The sequence below is a fragment of the Chlorocebus sabaeus genome, chromosome 10 (genome assembly GCF_047675955.1).
Source record: "Chlorocebus sabaeus isolate Y175 chromosome 10, mChlSab1.0.hap1, whole genome shotgun sequence".
NCBI classification, from domain to species: domain Eukaryota; kingdom Metazoa; phylum Chordata; class Mammalia; order Primates; family Cercopithecidae; genus Chlorocebus; species Chlorocebus sabaeus.
The window spans coordinates 105,198,016-105,214,237 of NC_132913.1; the positions used below are offsets into that span (position 1 = coordinate 105,198,016).

The 16,222-nt window shown below is 47.3% G+C and overlaps 1 long non-coding RNA gene and 1 pseudogene across 2 annotated transcripts in view; both read right to left on the reverse strand.

Moving 5' to 3' along the window:
• Positions 1–9,931, reverse strand: part of LOC103217842 (uncharacterized) — a 59,351-nt gene extending 49,420 nt beyond the window's left edge. For both annotated transcript variants that reach the window (XR_005241232.2, XR_012094315.1), the window contains exons 1-3: positions 9,615–9,931; positions 9,093–9,154; positions 7,653–7,774 (exon numbers count right to left, since the gene is read on the reverse strand). This is a non-coding gene — a long non-coding RNA (uncharacterized lncRNA). The remainder of the gene's footprint in view (positions 1–7,652; positions 7,775–9,092; positions 9,155–9,614) is intronic.
• A 3,410-nt stretch (positions 9,932–13,341) lies between these two features.
• LOC103217843 (ribosomal protein uL30-like) lies at positions 13,342–15,513 on the reverse strand (annotated as a pseudogene).
• Between the last annotated feature and the right edge of the window lie 709 nt (positions 15,514–16,222).

Consider the following 16,222-nt stretch of genomic DNA (forward strand, 5'->3'; position numbering starts at 1 on the left):
CTCTGTCCACCTGTACAGGTCTAAGCAATTGTAATCCTTCACCCAGATGATTTACACAGCCTCCTATTTGTTCTCCTTAAATCCACTCTGTTCTCAAATATGTTCTCCACAGAGCATCCAAAGGGAGCTTTGCAAAGTGCATATTCAATCATGTTAAACATCCACCCTCCACCACCATTGCTTAAAAGCCCTCAAAGGTTTCCCAATGCTTCTTAGGATGAAGATGAAGCCTTACTGTCACTCTGCACAATCTGGGCCCTTGCCCAAGTATCCAGTCACCTCCTGATAAGTCTCCCTGCTCTTCAGATTTTCATCAAACCCACCATGCTTCTATCTGCCACAGGGCCTTAGCCCACGCTCCCCCAAAGGAAAACTCATGTCTTCCCTCACACCACCTTACTTCACCTAGAAAAAGTCTAATCGCCTTTCCTATCTCAACACAGGTGTTATTGTCCAAAGAAACCCTCCCTGACTTCAAAATCTCCTTAGAACACACACCCCAGTCTGTGATTTTTTGATTAACCCCCTCTCTCCCACTGTACACGAAGCTCCACGTGAGCAGAGACCACACCTGCCATTGCTCACCATTCTTTGCTCAGCTCCTAGCCCATGTGTGGCACAAGGTCAGTTTCCAGGAAGTGTTTGTAGAATGAATAATTAAACGCTCTTGCTCTCTCAGATATTGCAGGGAGAGTTCCAAGTGTCAGAGACTGGCCAACAGAAAAGGATCCACCCTCCAAGTTGGCCTCCTCCCACCTCACCCACCCTGGAGATCCTGAATCATCAAGTCACTCCTAGCTGGACCATGTCTCGCATAAACAAATATCAGACCCCTCCGGAAGTGCCATGAAGTGGGGCTTCCTGCTTCACTCTGGGGCTGCCAGAGCTCTCCACACCACTGAGAAAGTGATTGATGGCTTTATCCATGGCTTCCTCGGATGCCGGGGAAAGGCTCAGATTTGCCTGGCTTCTGGAGGCTGCAGTTCCTGAGTACAAACCCCTGGCCTTCTCCCCAGCTGCCCTCCCTGAAATCGGGGTCAGGAAACACATTCCCTCTCCATTAATTTATTTATTCACTGACTTCAGCCACCTTTCAGGGACTCTTTTTCTCCAAATATCTGCCTGGGCCCCTCGGGGGCAGTGTGGGGTGGCAGAGAGCACATCCCACCTAAGTCTTGACCAGCTGTGCCATCAACATGCTTGTGGCTTTGGAAATTTACTTTCTTTTCCTAGTATATACCATGACACCTGCCTGCTTCCTCCTGCAAGTGTTCAATACTCCATGTCTGCAATTGTCTCCAAGTCACCTCTTTCTTTCATCTCTATCCCCAGCCACTCCCTGATGCTGGTGGCACTCTCTGTCACACAGAAAGGACTATTCATCCCTGGAAAGACTGTGCACTGGTTCTGCGCTGAGCACAGAAATCCAAGTCTGTCCCACAGAGAAAAGAGAGCCTGCTTCTCACATCACACAAAGGCCTCTGTTTTGCCCGTGACCTCCACAGTCACCCTCCTCGGCCTTTCTTGTCCACTCAGCTAACTTCTTTATTTTGTGTCTGTCCACGCCATGCCTGCTGCTGATGTGCCCAGTGTGAGGATCCTGTCTGCTTCCCAATGTGAGGCTCTCCTGTTCCAACCACAGAGTTACAGGACTCCCAGACCCCCATCTGCAGCTCACCAGGTCACAAATCCCAGCGTGAATCCTTACAGGAAGCCAAAGAAAGGAGTTTCATCCCCCACCTTGGGACGCAGCTCCCTTTGGCCTTGCAGCCCTGAGGCCCCGAGGCCTATGTGCATGGTCACTGACCTCCTCCTGCCTTGGGCCCATCCTGAGGCCCTGTCTTGGTTACCTGCTTTGAGAACCAACTCCAAATGCCCAGCCCCCTTGTCTTGCTCTTGTTCCTGATTTGCTCTGAGGCCCTGCTGCTGGGGTACAGACATCCCTGGGCCCCCTAAACTCCTGAAGATCACCTTCTCCAGAGCCCCAGAAGGTAGGCTAAGCCCACCTGGTGTGACACCTGACTCCATACCCTGTTCCTCTATCCACTCACCTTAGCCATGGACCTCCTATCCCTCGTCTTCTGGTCTTGATCACCCCCAGCACAGTCTACCTTGCCTGCCTCTCCCCCAGTTAAAAGTCTCCCTCAGTTTGCTCCCTGCAGTGGGATGACCCTAAATATTCCCCAAACTACTCCTTGTCAAGCATTTCTAGGGCCCCAGAGTAGATCTGAAAGAGACTTTTAACTCTTGCCCTAAGACACAATGTTCCTTTTCTTATATCCCTGTGTTCAAATTATGTATCATCCAACAAACTGTTTTTTAAAAATCTGATCCGTGCTGGCTTCTATTTTATGCACTCGGGTCGAAGCAATGAAAAAAACAGAGAGGAACCTCTTCCCTCAGGCGTTTGCACTTCAGTGAAAGCCCACCAGACATGGAGTCAAACTCCAAAACGAGAACTTCCTCTGCCTGTCCGGAGGCCTCTCCACTTACCAAGTGGAGTCAACCTTTCTGGTATTGTCATCTTGAATCTTGAAGCATCGAGCTCCATCAGTGTCTCCCTCCAAGGTCCACTCCTGTTCCAGCTGTTGCTCCCCATGGTTTCCCCTTGAAGGGAGGAACAGTTGTGCCCCCTTTGGCTCCTCCAATATCTCCATTGCTTTTCCTTCCCCCTCCCTGCTGCCTCCTCCTCTTCCTGGGTCAGATTCACTAGTCAGCCCTTTTACCCCTGAGGAACGTCCTCTGTCCCCTCTCCAGTAACCCACCCCTCTTTTGTTCTGTCTCATCAGCAAGGCGAGCCTGCACTGCTCTCCATGCAGATTTTCTCCTCCCCAGAGGCTGCCACTGCAGTCCACAATGACAGGGGAGCCGAACATTTCCCAGTCAGTCGCCAGCCCTCAGCAGAGCTTGGCCTGGGGCCCATGCAAGCATCTCAGGAGAGGAAAATCAACTTTCCTGGACCCAGCCCTGGCTTTCCAGTGAGATCCCACAGCCTCCGCAGGCTGCTGGCATCCACTCTGGAAAGGACATATGGGTGGTAAACAGACTGTGTGTGCCCTGAAGCCTCCACAGGGCAAAGGCCTGGCCCTTGCCATAGGAGCAGATCTGATGCATACACACTGGTTCTGGTGCATAACCACCCAGAACATGGTGTAGAGGAGCCTGGGCCTTCGGGACCCCTGAGTCACAGAGCAGCCAAAGAACTCCCAAGGGCTCTGAAGGTGGGACAGGGACGGGGACCTGCAGTGCCATGGTACCACTGCCTCTTCCCTCCCATACAAGGAGCTCTTCTGTATGGCCTGGCGCCTCAGGTTCCTATGGCCCTGGCATAGACAATAAGAAATAGTCTGCCTCGCTTCTTTTGCCCCCAGTAAGCACTCAAAATGAGAGTCGTCCATTCTCCTAGGCCAAGCAACTAGGCAGATACCAGCTCACAGGTGAGTGGAGGCTCATACCAGCCTGCCCTGACTGCCAGCTTCACCAGAGTCTGGGCACTCTTAGGCCCCTCCATTATGCCGGGGGTCCTCCAGACCTAATTTTGGACTATCACTAGCACCCAGCCACCCTCTCCAGCGGGCTGAGACCCCATGTGAGTGAGGACAGGCTGTGATGAGAAGGGAGTGGCACTCCCAGTCAGGCAGAGAGCACCCTGCAAGTGAGCACATTTGGTCAAGACAAGGAAGGGCTGCTACAGAAATCTAAGTGGATATCTGACACTGGGGCAGTGGAACTCCACCCCTTTGGAAGATGATTGAATCCTCCCTCACCAGGTTTCTTCTTCCCAGATTAGAAGAGTTTTAAAGTCAACAACAGAGGCTAGTTCTGGAGCAAACCAGCCCTAAGCTACAGTGACCCCGAAACAGAAGCTATGAAGGCAGGAGCTCATACCTGTAATCCCAGCAATTTGGGAGGTTGAGGTAGGAGGATCATTAGAGGCCAGGAGTTTGAGGCTGCAGTGAGCTATGATCATGCCATTGCACTCCAGCCTGGGCAACAGGACAAGACTCTGTCAAGAAGAAAGAAGAAAGAAGGAAGAAGGAGGAGAAGGAGGAGGAAGAGGAGGAGGAGGAAGGGGGGGGAAGAGGAGGAGGGGGAGGAACAGCAGCAGCAGCAGCAGCAAGAAGAGAACAGCATCTTTAGAAAACCAGCTATTCTGGGATAAGAAAAGCAGCAAAAAATGATGATAACCTCATTATCCTTGGAACCTATTAAGACTCTAACCAGATCATAGCTGCCAAGAGAGGGGGTTAATGGTATTCAGAAGTTACAATTGAGGTGATGGCAGCTGGAATATTAGCAGGACCTTCCAAAGAAGGCAGAAGAAGAATTTAAGAGGCGGTGGTGAGCAGGCATCATCTTTCCTAGAGATCAACACCAAAAAGATTACTATACAGACCTAGGAGGGAGAGAGTCCAGCTTCCAGATTCCAGACTGGGGGCCGGGAGGGTACATAATTCTAAGAGCCCTATCAGTCCTTCCCTGAAACAGAGAGAATTCACCTACAGAAATGCAAGGAAGGGAGGGTCTAGCCACCCCTCCCCCCAATATCCACTCTCACCGTCTGCTGGCAACCCAACTTTGTGGACGCAAGCTCCGGCATCCATGGCAGGGTCAATTTTGCAAGATGCTTACACCCCATGCCTCCCGGTGCTTTTGACACTCCCTGGAGGGACACTGCCAAGGCTCCTGGGAGCACAACAGGAGGCCCTTGGGCGCAATCCTGGAGCCAAGTTCAGCTGTTCCCCCAGCTGGAGCCCAGCCTCCTGACTGTGCACCCCAGCTGGCTCTAGGGACTTGGGGAGGGAGGCTTCCACTTCTCTTTGGAATAAGGGCCCTGGATTAGCAATATTTCCCAACTGTGATTTGAGGAACTCTGACCCCACTAGATGCTCCATGGCAAGAGGCTTCACTGGACAAATAATCCTGGGAAATGCTGCAACTCTGCCAACGCTCTCGGAGCTCTCTGTTCTCCTTAGCATAGTAGAGGCTTTGAGCAGCCTACAGTGAGGAGGAGAGGGAAAGCAGCTTAACTTTGGTGATGTTTTGTACTGGCCTCCACACATGAATTCTGTTCTATGTGCTTTATCTCAAACCCTCTAGGAAGGCACTATTGTAACCCCATTTCATAGAGCCATCCTCTGGGTGGTTCTGTGCTGCTCCTCTTGGCCCAGAGTCTCTCAAATGTCCCGTTCAAGCCTGGGACACTTGTCATGAGCACGGCTTTAGAAATTCTGGACAGGAGGACCTCTAAGACTAACTAGACGCTTTCCTCACACTGAGACGAGTACCATTAAATTAGTGGGGGGCAGGGGGAGGGGAAGAGACTGAGAGAGAGACCGAGAGAGAAAGAGAGCAAGAGAGACACACATCAAGACAGACACACACAGACATAGAGAGAGACACAGAGAGAGATGTGGAAAGACACTGAGACACACATACAGAGATACTGAGAGAGAGACTGAGACAGAGAGAGACACTGAGAGACAGAGACACAGACACAGAGACACTGAGAGACAGAGAAAACATGAGAGAGACACTGAGACACAGAGACACAGAGACACTGAGAGACAGAGACACAGACACAGAGACACTGAGAGACAGAGAGAACATGAGAGAGACACTGAGACACAGAGACACAGACACAGAGACACTGAGAGACAGAGAGAACATGAGAGAGACACTGAGAGACAGAGACACTGAGAGACAGAGACACAGACACAGAGACACTGAGAGACAGAGAGAACATGAGAGAGACACTGAGAGACAGAGACACAGAGACAGACATACACACAGAAAGAAGGTAGTAGGGAGAGGGGAGTGCAGCCACGGTTGTGAGGAGAACCGGCCGAGACAAGCTTTGTGAGTGAGCCAGTGCTTTGGAGGGGAGATGAAGGCGGCTTGAGTGGGGGATCTCAAACCCACCTGGGCCAAGCCAGATCCCCCTTGGAATGTGTTTCCATTCACAGGCTGAGGAGGGCAGTGGCCGTGCCTGTAAGAGAGGAACTCTCACGGAGGAAACAGGCAGATCCTCCTCACCCTCTGGCTCCTCATGGGCAGCTTGGCCTGGGTGAGGAGGATCCCCAAGTCCACCTGGGAAATCTCAGCCGCCTGCTAGAGAGGGCAGCTTTGGGGCTAGGGAAGTAGGAGAACTAGGGCCAGAATTGTAGGGGCAAGGGAGCGCGTGCTCAGTGACAGACCCAGGCTGAGTGTGAACGACCCATTCCCCTCCACCCCGCCCTTTCCTCCAAACCACTCACATGCCTGCCCCCCTCAGCCCTGAACACCCAGCCCCAGCCTGCACAGAAGACCTGCAGTCTGGGAGCAGGCAGGCTCAGAGCCCTGCAGGTGGCAGGTGGGGGGTTGGTTCTATCCATCTTTGGATCCCCACCCCCAGCCCTGTCCGGGACATTTGTCCTCAAAGGAGCTTTATTTGGTCTTCTCTCCATTTCTGTGCAAGCCTAGTGAGAAGCCACTAGAGGAAGAGGAAGGCCAGCAAGAGGAAGCAACAGCCATCTGCTTGGACCTCATTTGAGAAGGGCTGAAATGGGCTACCTGTCCCCAGACTTCCCTCCCACGCAGTATGTCAGAGTCTGGCCACTAGGAGAAGGTCTGAGAACGTTAAGGTTTGAAGAGGCCCAAAAGCCTAGCCTTCCAGCAGAAGCCTCCATCCCTACAGGCTGTGGCAAAGAGGGCTGACCCCAGGTGGCAGCACGCGGGTCACATTTGTCTCACACGATTTGGCAACTGGTGAGTCTAAGCACTGTGGCCAAAGGGTTGGGAGTTCCCACTCAGAAGTAAGACTGCCGGGATCTAAATCCTGGTTCTGCCACTTCCTATCTGAAAAACACATGCCTCTGTTTCGTTCTCTATAAAACACAGCCCCATCACCAGGCTGAAGGCAGACTCTTTGGGGCAGATCCTTCACCAGCCCATCTTGCAGATGAGAAAACGGAGGTGAATGAGCCAGCACTGGGACCCCAGGTGCTTCACTCCAAGCACAGAGATCTTGCGGCTTCAGCAGGCCAACTTCCCTCCCCAGGGAAGGCTGGGAAACAGTAACCAGAGAAGCGGGCAGGAGGGACTCAGAACCCCGCCCGGCCCCCAGGAGGGTCTCTGCCGGGGTGCCAGGCTCAAAGCTGGCCAGTCCTGCCATTCCTCTTGCCTCTGGTTTTTCCGAATTCTGCCTCTCCCCCTGGAAAGCCATTGCAGGCAGGGCTCTCCCAAGCCTCGTTTACAAAATTATAAGCTTCCTTTGTCCCCAGTCTCCTCTGGTTACAATAACACTCATCGGCTCTCCAGAGCTTTCAGGGGCATGGAAAATGTGACTTCACTCCTCAAGGATTTCTGATTTAACAAAATGGCATTGGGGAAAGAAAATGAAAAAGAATGTCTCTGTCCATCCCTGATAGAAAAGGCAATAGGGCTCCAGCCTCTCAGCCCAGAGTCAGGGCCAAGAGCTCCCAGAGGGCCCAGAAGGCACAGACAGAGGACCCTCACTCCCTCTTGCACCCCACAGGCTGGAAATCAGCCTCTCTGGGTGGTGTCTAAGGGGAACAGGGAGGGAAAGGGTCACTGAAGACAGATGTCAAAGGCAGGAAATAAATACATTCTGTCTTGCCATTCCCCAGTTTGGCAACTTTATTATTCCTTACCTTCTTTATTCAGTCAGTCCATCAGTCACTTGTCCTAAGTGCTTAAAATGAGTGACTTTGGTGTCCAACCACCGGGGACAGTATTCTGGCTCTGCCATCTTTCCAAGCCTCAGTTTTCTCATCTGCAAAATAGAGACAATATAGTCTGGACCTTACAGGGCTGCTGTGAAAACTAATGAGATAACCTGTGCCAAGGACTTCACACCAGGCCAGCAGATCAGAAGCTCTTGAGACAGGGTAGCTCTTGGTGCTGTCATTCATCCCCGCAAACCTCTGCCAAGCAGAGCAAGGTGTCTGAGGCCCAGCCCTGGAGGCTCCTAGCTGGCCCATTACTTTAAGTCCTGAACACCAGGACTAGTCCAACAGGTAGACTCACAGGGTAAGGCGAAGGGCTTAGTGAGTGCTTGCTGCATACAAGACGCTGTGCAGGTGCTAGGGAAAATTCTGAAATAGCAACTATAAATCAAACTCCACGATTTCAGGTATATGAGAAATATAATTTTTTAAAAATTTCTTTAAATCAAGTTAAATCCATCTCTGAGCCCCCATCCCACCTGAGACAGGAAATTCGGTCCTGGTCATTAACGGAACCCACCCATCCTCTCTCTCACCAGCATCACTGGAAGGGGTGCATGCGTGGTCACTGGCCATTTGTCCCCAGTGGGGACAAATGAGATACCTGATGCAAGGCCACACAGTACCCAGGAGCCCAGGGGCTCTGCTGCTTCTGTGCCAACCAGTGCCAGAGAAAGCTGGTCACAGACACATCACAGTCAGCCCTCTGAGGTCCTGCCCACCCTGGGCATTGCCAGGGAAAAGGGTGCTGTGCTTCCTGGACTCTTCCCTCAAAGGCACTCACATCTCAAGTAACTCAGGCTCCCCGAAAGGAAGAAAAAAGAAAAGAAAGCAATTCCTACTCCCCGGCCTGCAGCAGCAGACTCCCAAAGCAGGGCTCCCAAAGCAGGGCTCCCAAAGGAGCAGGCTGTTTACATGGGAGTTGGGGGCAGTGGAGACAAAAATATAGGGATAACAGAAAATGAATCGTTGTATCTCAGAGATGGTCCCCTCTAAAGAGGTGACTTCCAGGGGCTCCTAACAAGACACTTGTACCTCCTCCACCTTCTACTCCTACCCCATCACCCACAGGCAGAGGAAGCAGCAAACCACGTGGTGACATTTCAGGTCTAACAAAAAGCCCTCCAGGAAGTAAATCAATCTCCCCAAAGCTTCCTGAACACCTACACTCTCCTTCCTCTAAGGCAGATGTCCTGGAGAGGTCTCTGTCAAAAGGGATCTGTTGACTTACCACTGTCACCTTGCTGAGGCCAGGGCAACAGGGAAGATAAGTGTTAACTGGGAAGCAATACTTATCCAATAAGGGAAATAGGTATTTATTTAGCATCTACTAGGTACCACCAGGTGATTTCACAAACATCCTACCTGCTCATCACAGCCATGCAAAATGAGTACTTCTTTCCATTATTGATAAGGAAACAAAGGTCCTGGGAAAGGGGCCAAGGTCACAGAGCTGTATTATGACAAAGCTGAGAACACTCAACCAATATTTAATAATAATACTATCACTTAGGGTACTATTATCATTCCCATTTTATAGAAGAGACTCTGAGGCACAGCAATTAAATGATCTGTAAGGGCCAAGAAGGCTGCCCCTGAGGCCTGAGCTATTTACCCCCTCATTTTTCTGCCTCGGCATGAGAAGCAACTGGTTGGAAAGTCCCACCAGTTCCGGGAATTCATGTTCTGCCCAGATTCCTGCAAATGAGTAGGGAAGCACTACCAAGGATTCTGGTGGCTTTGCATAGGACTTAAAGACTCACATTATTTTGAAATAAAGTTTTGCAAAGAATACAAATGCAAATATTTAGAAAGTAATTACAGAGTATTGCTTTGGGCAGCAAAAGACAAAAACCCCTACGTGCCTCACTGCCTTCTCCTACTCACCCCCCGCATCAATTCAAAGGCCTGGAATCCCTGCCTCTGTTCAATAAGCAGAGGTGGCTCTAAAGAGAGGACCCAACGTGCTCAGCGGTCGTGGATAAAGGAACACCAACAGCCAGAGACGGAAAGATCCCTTCGTCAGACAGATGAGAAAACTGAGGTCCGCGTGACGGAACAACTTGCCCAGGGTCAGGCACCTGCGTAGGCACCTGGCCATGTGCGTGTACACGCACGCAAGGACACGCACGCAAGGCCCCGCACGCTGGGGCTCTGGCCGGCACGGCCCTCACATGTCCTCACGCACGTATTCCGCGCATCGGTTCCCCCAGCGAGCCCCTGCCCGGGCCTCCGGAGCTGCTCACACGCAGGTGAAGACTGCCCCCTGGTGGGCGGGAGCCCTCTGGAGGTTTGCAGGGCCAACGTCCTGCGCCTGTAATCCCTGAAAGGGGCTCCTCTGGAATCATCCCCAGGCCCTGGGGCCAGGATCGAGGCTGCTCTGGGAACTGGGCTTACATGGGTGTGGGTTGGGACCTCTGGGGTCTTAGAACCAGGGAAATAATAAAGCAGGGGCTTGATGTTGCAACCGTGGAAGCTGATTGAAAATGGAGATGAGCAACAGGAAATTTTTGGGGGGTGCTTTCTAGAGATCAACACCTCTTCCAAGGAAGGGACACAAGCAGGGCTGGGCAGAGAGAGAACGCGGGCTGCAGCACAGTCACCTGAAGGCCGGGAGCACGGAAGTTAGGATGGCCCTCTGGGACTAACAGGTTCAGCAAATAAAAATACAGGATGCCCAGTTAAATTTGAATTTCAGATACATGTGAAAGTTTTTTGTATAAATATGTTCCATGGAAGGAGAGGAGGGTGTCTGTGCAAAAGCAGTGGGAGTTGGGGGTTGCAGTGGTGATGCAGACTGCTTACACATAGAGAGATGGAACAAACAGGTAGAACAGTCACCCACCACATTCATGGTTTCTGTGAATTAAACAAACTGTGGATTGAAAATATTGGGGGGAAAATGGTCGGTTACGACTGCACCAACCATGTACAGGCTTTTTTTTTCTTGTCATTATTTCCTAAACACTATAATATGACGATTATTTACGTAGCATTTACATTGTATTATGTATTACAAGTAATCTACAGGTTACAGGAGGATATGTGTAAGTTACATGCAAATATTACACCGTTTTGCATAAGGCATTTGAGCATCCATGGATTTTGGTATCTGAGGGAGTTCTGAAAAAAATCCCCCATGGATACTGGGGGACAATTATACTAGGGATAATAGAAGCCATGTTTCTCACTACTGGAAATGAGAGTAGGAAATACGGAAAAAAGAAAACAAGAATAAACCCAGTGGAATTTGAGATACTGGTGTGAGCTCAGTTTGCAATATATAGAGGTATAAAATACAGATATAAATGCATGAAAGACTATTATGGACTGCATGTTTGTATGTAGAACTACTGTGGACTGCATATTTGTATCCCTCTCCCAAATTCATACATTTAAAGCCTAACCCCCAATGGGATAATATTAGGAAGTTGAGCATTTGGAAGGCACTTAGGTTTAGATGAGGTATGAGGGTAGAGAACCCCATGATTGGACTGTATCTTTTAAGAAGAGAGAGAGACTAGAGCTTGCTCTCTCCACCATGTGGGGATACAGTGAGAAGATAGTCATCTGCAAACCAGGAAGTGGACTTTACCAGACATGGATTCTGCACCCTGATCTTGGACTTCCCAGCCTCCAGAATTGTAAGAAATGCATTTCTGTTGTTTAAGCCACCTAGTCTATGGTATCTTGTTATAGAAGCCCAGAGTAAGAAAATGACTCTAGATATAAAGTTGGAATGTGTGTGTGTATAGTTTGTTTGCTTGTATGTATATCTATATCTACATATGTAGATATATGAGGATATATGTAGCGATACATATATTCTCTATCTCTACTGAGAAGGTGTGGGGATAGCAACACCCTAATAACAATGACTACATTCCTTGGCTTCTAAATACTATTCTGTGATAAAAGAAACCAGAGCTCCTTGCAGAAATAGCCACTTCTAAGACCAGAGCTGAAAAAGTACTGTCAATTACTAAGTGACAGTGACAGTTATTACAACATCCAACTATGATTGTTGATTTCTCCCTTTAGTTGTTTCATTTTTTGCTTCATGTATCTTGAAGTGCTAGTATTAAATACATACACATTTATAATTGATATCTCTTCTCAAGGAATTGACCCCTTTATCATCTTCATTAGTCACTTTGGCCTGCCTAACAAAATGCCACAGACCTAATGGCTTACACAACAGTTTACTTTGTTACTGTTCTGAAGACTGGAAAGTCCATGATCAAGGTGGCAACAGGGTTGGTTCTGGTGAAGCCTGTCTTCTCTCCTTGGCTTATAGATGGCCACCTTGTTGTGTCTTCATGTATTAGTCTGTTCTCACATTGCTAATAAAGACATACCTGAGACTGGGTAATTTCTAAAGGAAAGAGATTTAATGGACTCACAGTTTCACATGGCTTGGGAGGCCTCACAATCACACAATCATGGTGGAAAATAAATGAGGAGCAGAGTCACATTTTACATGGCGGCAGACAAGAGAGCTTCTGCAGGGGATCTCCAATTTATAAAACCATCAGATCTCATAAGACTTATTCACTACCATGAGAACAATATGGCGGAAACCACCCCCATGATTCAATTATCTCCACCTGGCCCCACCTTTGACATGTTACAATTCAACGTGAGATTTGGGTGGGGACACAGCCAGACCATATCACTTCACATGGTATTTCTTCCATGTATGCAGAGAAAGATCTCTCGTGTCTCTTCCTCTTCTTATATGGATACCAGTCCTATTGGCCCCATCCTTATGGCCTCCTTTAACTTTAATTTTGTAAAGGCTCTATCTCCGAATACAGACACTTTGATGGTTAGGACTTCAACATATTAATTTTGAGAAAACACAATTCAGTTCAAAAAATAATCTGTACCGTTATGACCCATGATCATCTTTATCTTCTCCTCTATTTTGTCAGATATTAATATAGCTATACCAGCTTTTTTATGTTTGATGCTTGCATAAATAGCTTTTTCCATTCTCTTACCTTTGTAATACCGTTATGACCCATGATCATCTTTATCTTCTCCTCTATTTTGTCAGATATTAATATAGCTATACCAGCTTTTTTATGTTTGATGCTTGCATAAATAGCTTTTTCCATTCTCTTACCTTTGTAATACTTACTTAACACGCTGACAAAGGTAAGAGAATGGAAAAAGCTATTTATGCAAGCATCAAACATAAAAAAGCTGGTATAGCTATATTAATATCTGACAAAATAGAGGAGAAGATAAAGATGATCATGGGTCATAACGGTCCATTCTCTTACCTTTGTCAGTGTGTTAATACTTAACACGGGCCGGGCGCGGTGGCTCAAGCCTGTAATCCCAGCACTTTGGGAGGCCGAGACGGGCGGATCACGAGGTCAGGAGATTGAGACCATCCTGGCTAACACGGTGAAACCCCGTCTTTACTAAAAAATACAAAAAACTAGCCGGGCGTGGTGGCGGCGCCTGTAGTCCCAGCTATTCGGGAGGCTGAGGCAGGAGAATGGCGTAAACCCGGGAGGCGGAGCTTGCAGTGAGCTGAGATCCGGCCACTGCACTCCAGCCTGGGCGACAGAGCCAGACTCCGTCTCAAAAAAAAAAAAAAAAAAAAAAAAATACTTAACACGCATCTCTTCTAAACACTGTTTTTCTGTGTCTTGCTTTTTAATTGTCTGACAAACTCTGCATTTCAATTTCAGTGCTTAGTCTTTTATTAATTAAATTATTGATGTAGTTTGCTTTAATTCTACCATCTTGCTACTTGTTTTATCTGTTCCCTCTATTCTTCATTCTTTTGTTTCTCCTTTCCTCTCTTAATTGAGTACTTTTTAGTATTCTGTTTTCTCTGTTGGCTTTTTAATCATACCTCTTTGTGTGTTTTTTTTGTTTTTTGTTTGTTTGTTTGTTGCAGAGACGAGTGAACATTTATTTTTGTACCTTTCTTCCTATGTGTATTTCAAGACTTTTTCAAAACAAGGTCCCAGGAATCTCCAGATTCACTTACGTCCCTGGGCTTGACTGACTGCTGCAGGAGTCTTAGTGAGCCTTGTACAAATGCTAGAGTTATTCATTTACCAACATTAAACCCTAGGATAGAAGATGCAACAAAAGCAGGTTTCCTTCGTCCATGGAATATGCTGATTTCAGATGAGGCAACAGCCAATGTAGAAAATGCTGTAATTTTTCCTTGGAACTGGACTGTGATGAGAGGTGCTTGCCATGAACATAGCTAGTCTTTTCTTTGACCCTTCCTTTCCAGTTTTTGAAGATAAAGCAGGAAATAATCTTCTCTGAAGATACTTGATAAAAATTCCCCCCCAAAAAACAAAAACACATGCTTCCACTTCACTGATAAAAATTTACTGCAGTTTGACACCTGGGTCTAGTTCAGCTGGCGGATGAGCTGATTGATGTGTTCACCCCATAGCCAGGTGTGCCCATCTCCTTGAGGAAGCCCACTCTATTTTTGGTAGCATGACAGGCCACTGAGCGGTGGAAAGGGCACAAGAACCATGAGATCTCCTGAAAGTGCTTCCCTGGGAAGGCAATTTCATGAATGAGGTCTTCCAAGCAAATGACACCAAACTTCAAACTTCCCTAGGTGCTCCTCAATCAGTGTTGTCTGTCAGAGGGATGGTCTTATTCCTGACCTTGGCTTGTCCACGTTTGAAAATGAGTTCCCGGACAGACTTCAGATTTGGAAATCCCTAGGTCACATAAGGTTCCACTATATGCAGCATTTTTAGGTTCTGGGGGGTGACTTTTACAAGACACCACTAAAAATTTTCTTTAGGCAAAGTCTTGCAATGGTTCTCTGCACCAGTAAACATGCCATCAATCCCTTCGATGCATACAACAAAGGCCAAGGAATGTTTATCTGGTGATTCCAAGGTATGAGGTTTCACTTCTAGTCGTCTGAGACACACCTTGTCACGTTTCTGCCTCCAGGAATCATGTAGAAATGATTCCAGTCACTTAAACCTGAGCCCTTTTCCTTTCCTCTGCTCCTTCTTTGCCAAAAGTGCCTGCTTTGCCTGGGTGGCTTCGAGGGCTTGATGAGCCTTCCTGTTTTCCAGGAGATTTTCTGGGACCAAAGGGATTTTTCTTTGCTCTTGCTCCACCATCTTTCTAGTGTTACAACTACCTGTACTTTTATCTTAGTAATTGCTTTAGAGGTTACAATAGGCATTCTTATCAGACTTTATCTTGAAATAATATACCATACACATAATCTGAGATACTTAACATAGTATAACCTCATTTACCTGCAATCCATCTTTTGTGTTATTATTGCCATATACATATTTCTGCAAGAATTATAAACTCCACAATACAATGTTATTATTTTTAAATGAAAATGTTAACTTTTGAATAATTCAAGAAAATAAAAATATAGGGTTATATTTATTCACGTTTCCCATATGCCATATTCTTCAATCCTTCCTGTAGATCCAGATTCTCCCTAGTAGCATCTCTCTTCAGCTTAAAGAACTTCCTTTAGCATTTAGTGTAGTACAAGTATGCTGTTGGAAAATTCTCTCTGCTTTTATGTTTAACTTAATATACCTTTATTTGTCTTCATTTCTGAAAGCTATCTTCACTGAATATTTAATTCAACATTGATAATATATTTCTTTCTGCAATTTAAAGATGTTATTCCATTGTCTTCTGGCTTTCAATTTTTATGATGAGAAACCAGCTATAATTCTTATCATTGTTCTCCTGTATATAATGTGCATTTTTATTTGGTTACTTTTAAGAATTTTTTCCAGTTTTTTTTTTTTTTTTTTAATACTTTAAGTTCTAGGGTACATGTGCACAACATGCAGGTTTGTAACATATGTATACTTGTGCCATGTTGGTGTGCTGCACCCATTAACTCGTCAGCACCCATCAACTCGTCATTTACATCAGCTATAACTCCCAGTGCAATCCCTCCCCTCTCCCCGCTCCCCACAATAGGCCCCGGTGTGTGACGTTCCCCTTCCCGAGTCCAAGTGATCTCATTGTTCAGTTCCCACCTATGAGTGAGAACATGTGGTGTTTGGTTTTCTGTTCTTGCGATAGTTTGCTGAGAATGATGGTTTCCGGCTGCATCCAGGTCCCTACAAAGGACACAAATTCATCCTTTTTTATGGCTGCATAGTGTTCCATGGTGTATATGTGCCACATTTTCTTAATCCAGTCTGTCACTGATGGACATCTGAGTTGATTCCAAGTCTTTGCTATTGTGAATAGTGCCGCAATGAACATACGTGTGCATGTGTCTTTATAGCAGCATGATTTATAATCCTTTATATACCCAGTAATGGGATGGCTGGGTCATATGGTACTTCTAGTTCTAGATCCTTGAGGAATTGCCATACTGTTTTCCGTAATGGTTGAACTAGTTTACAATCCCATCAACAGTGTAAAAGTGTTCCTATTTCTCCACATCCTCTCCAGCACCTGTTGTTTCCTGACTTTTTAATGATTGCCATTCTAAGTGG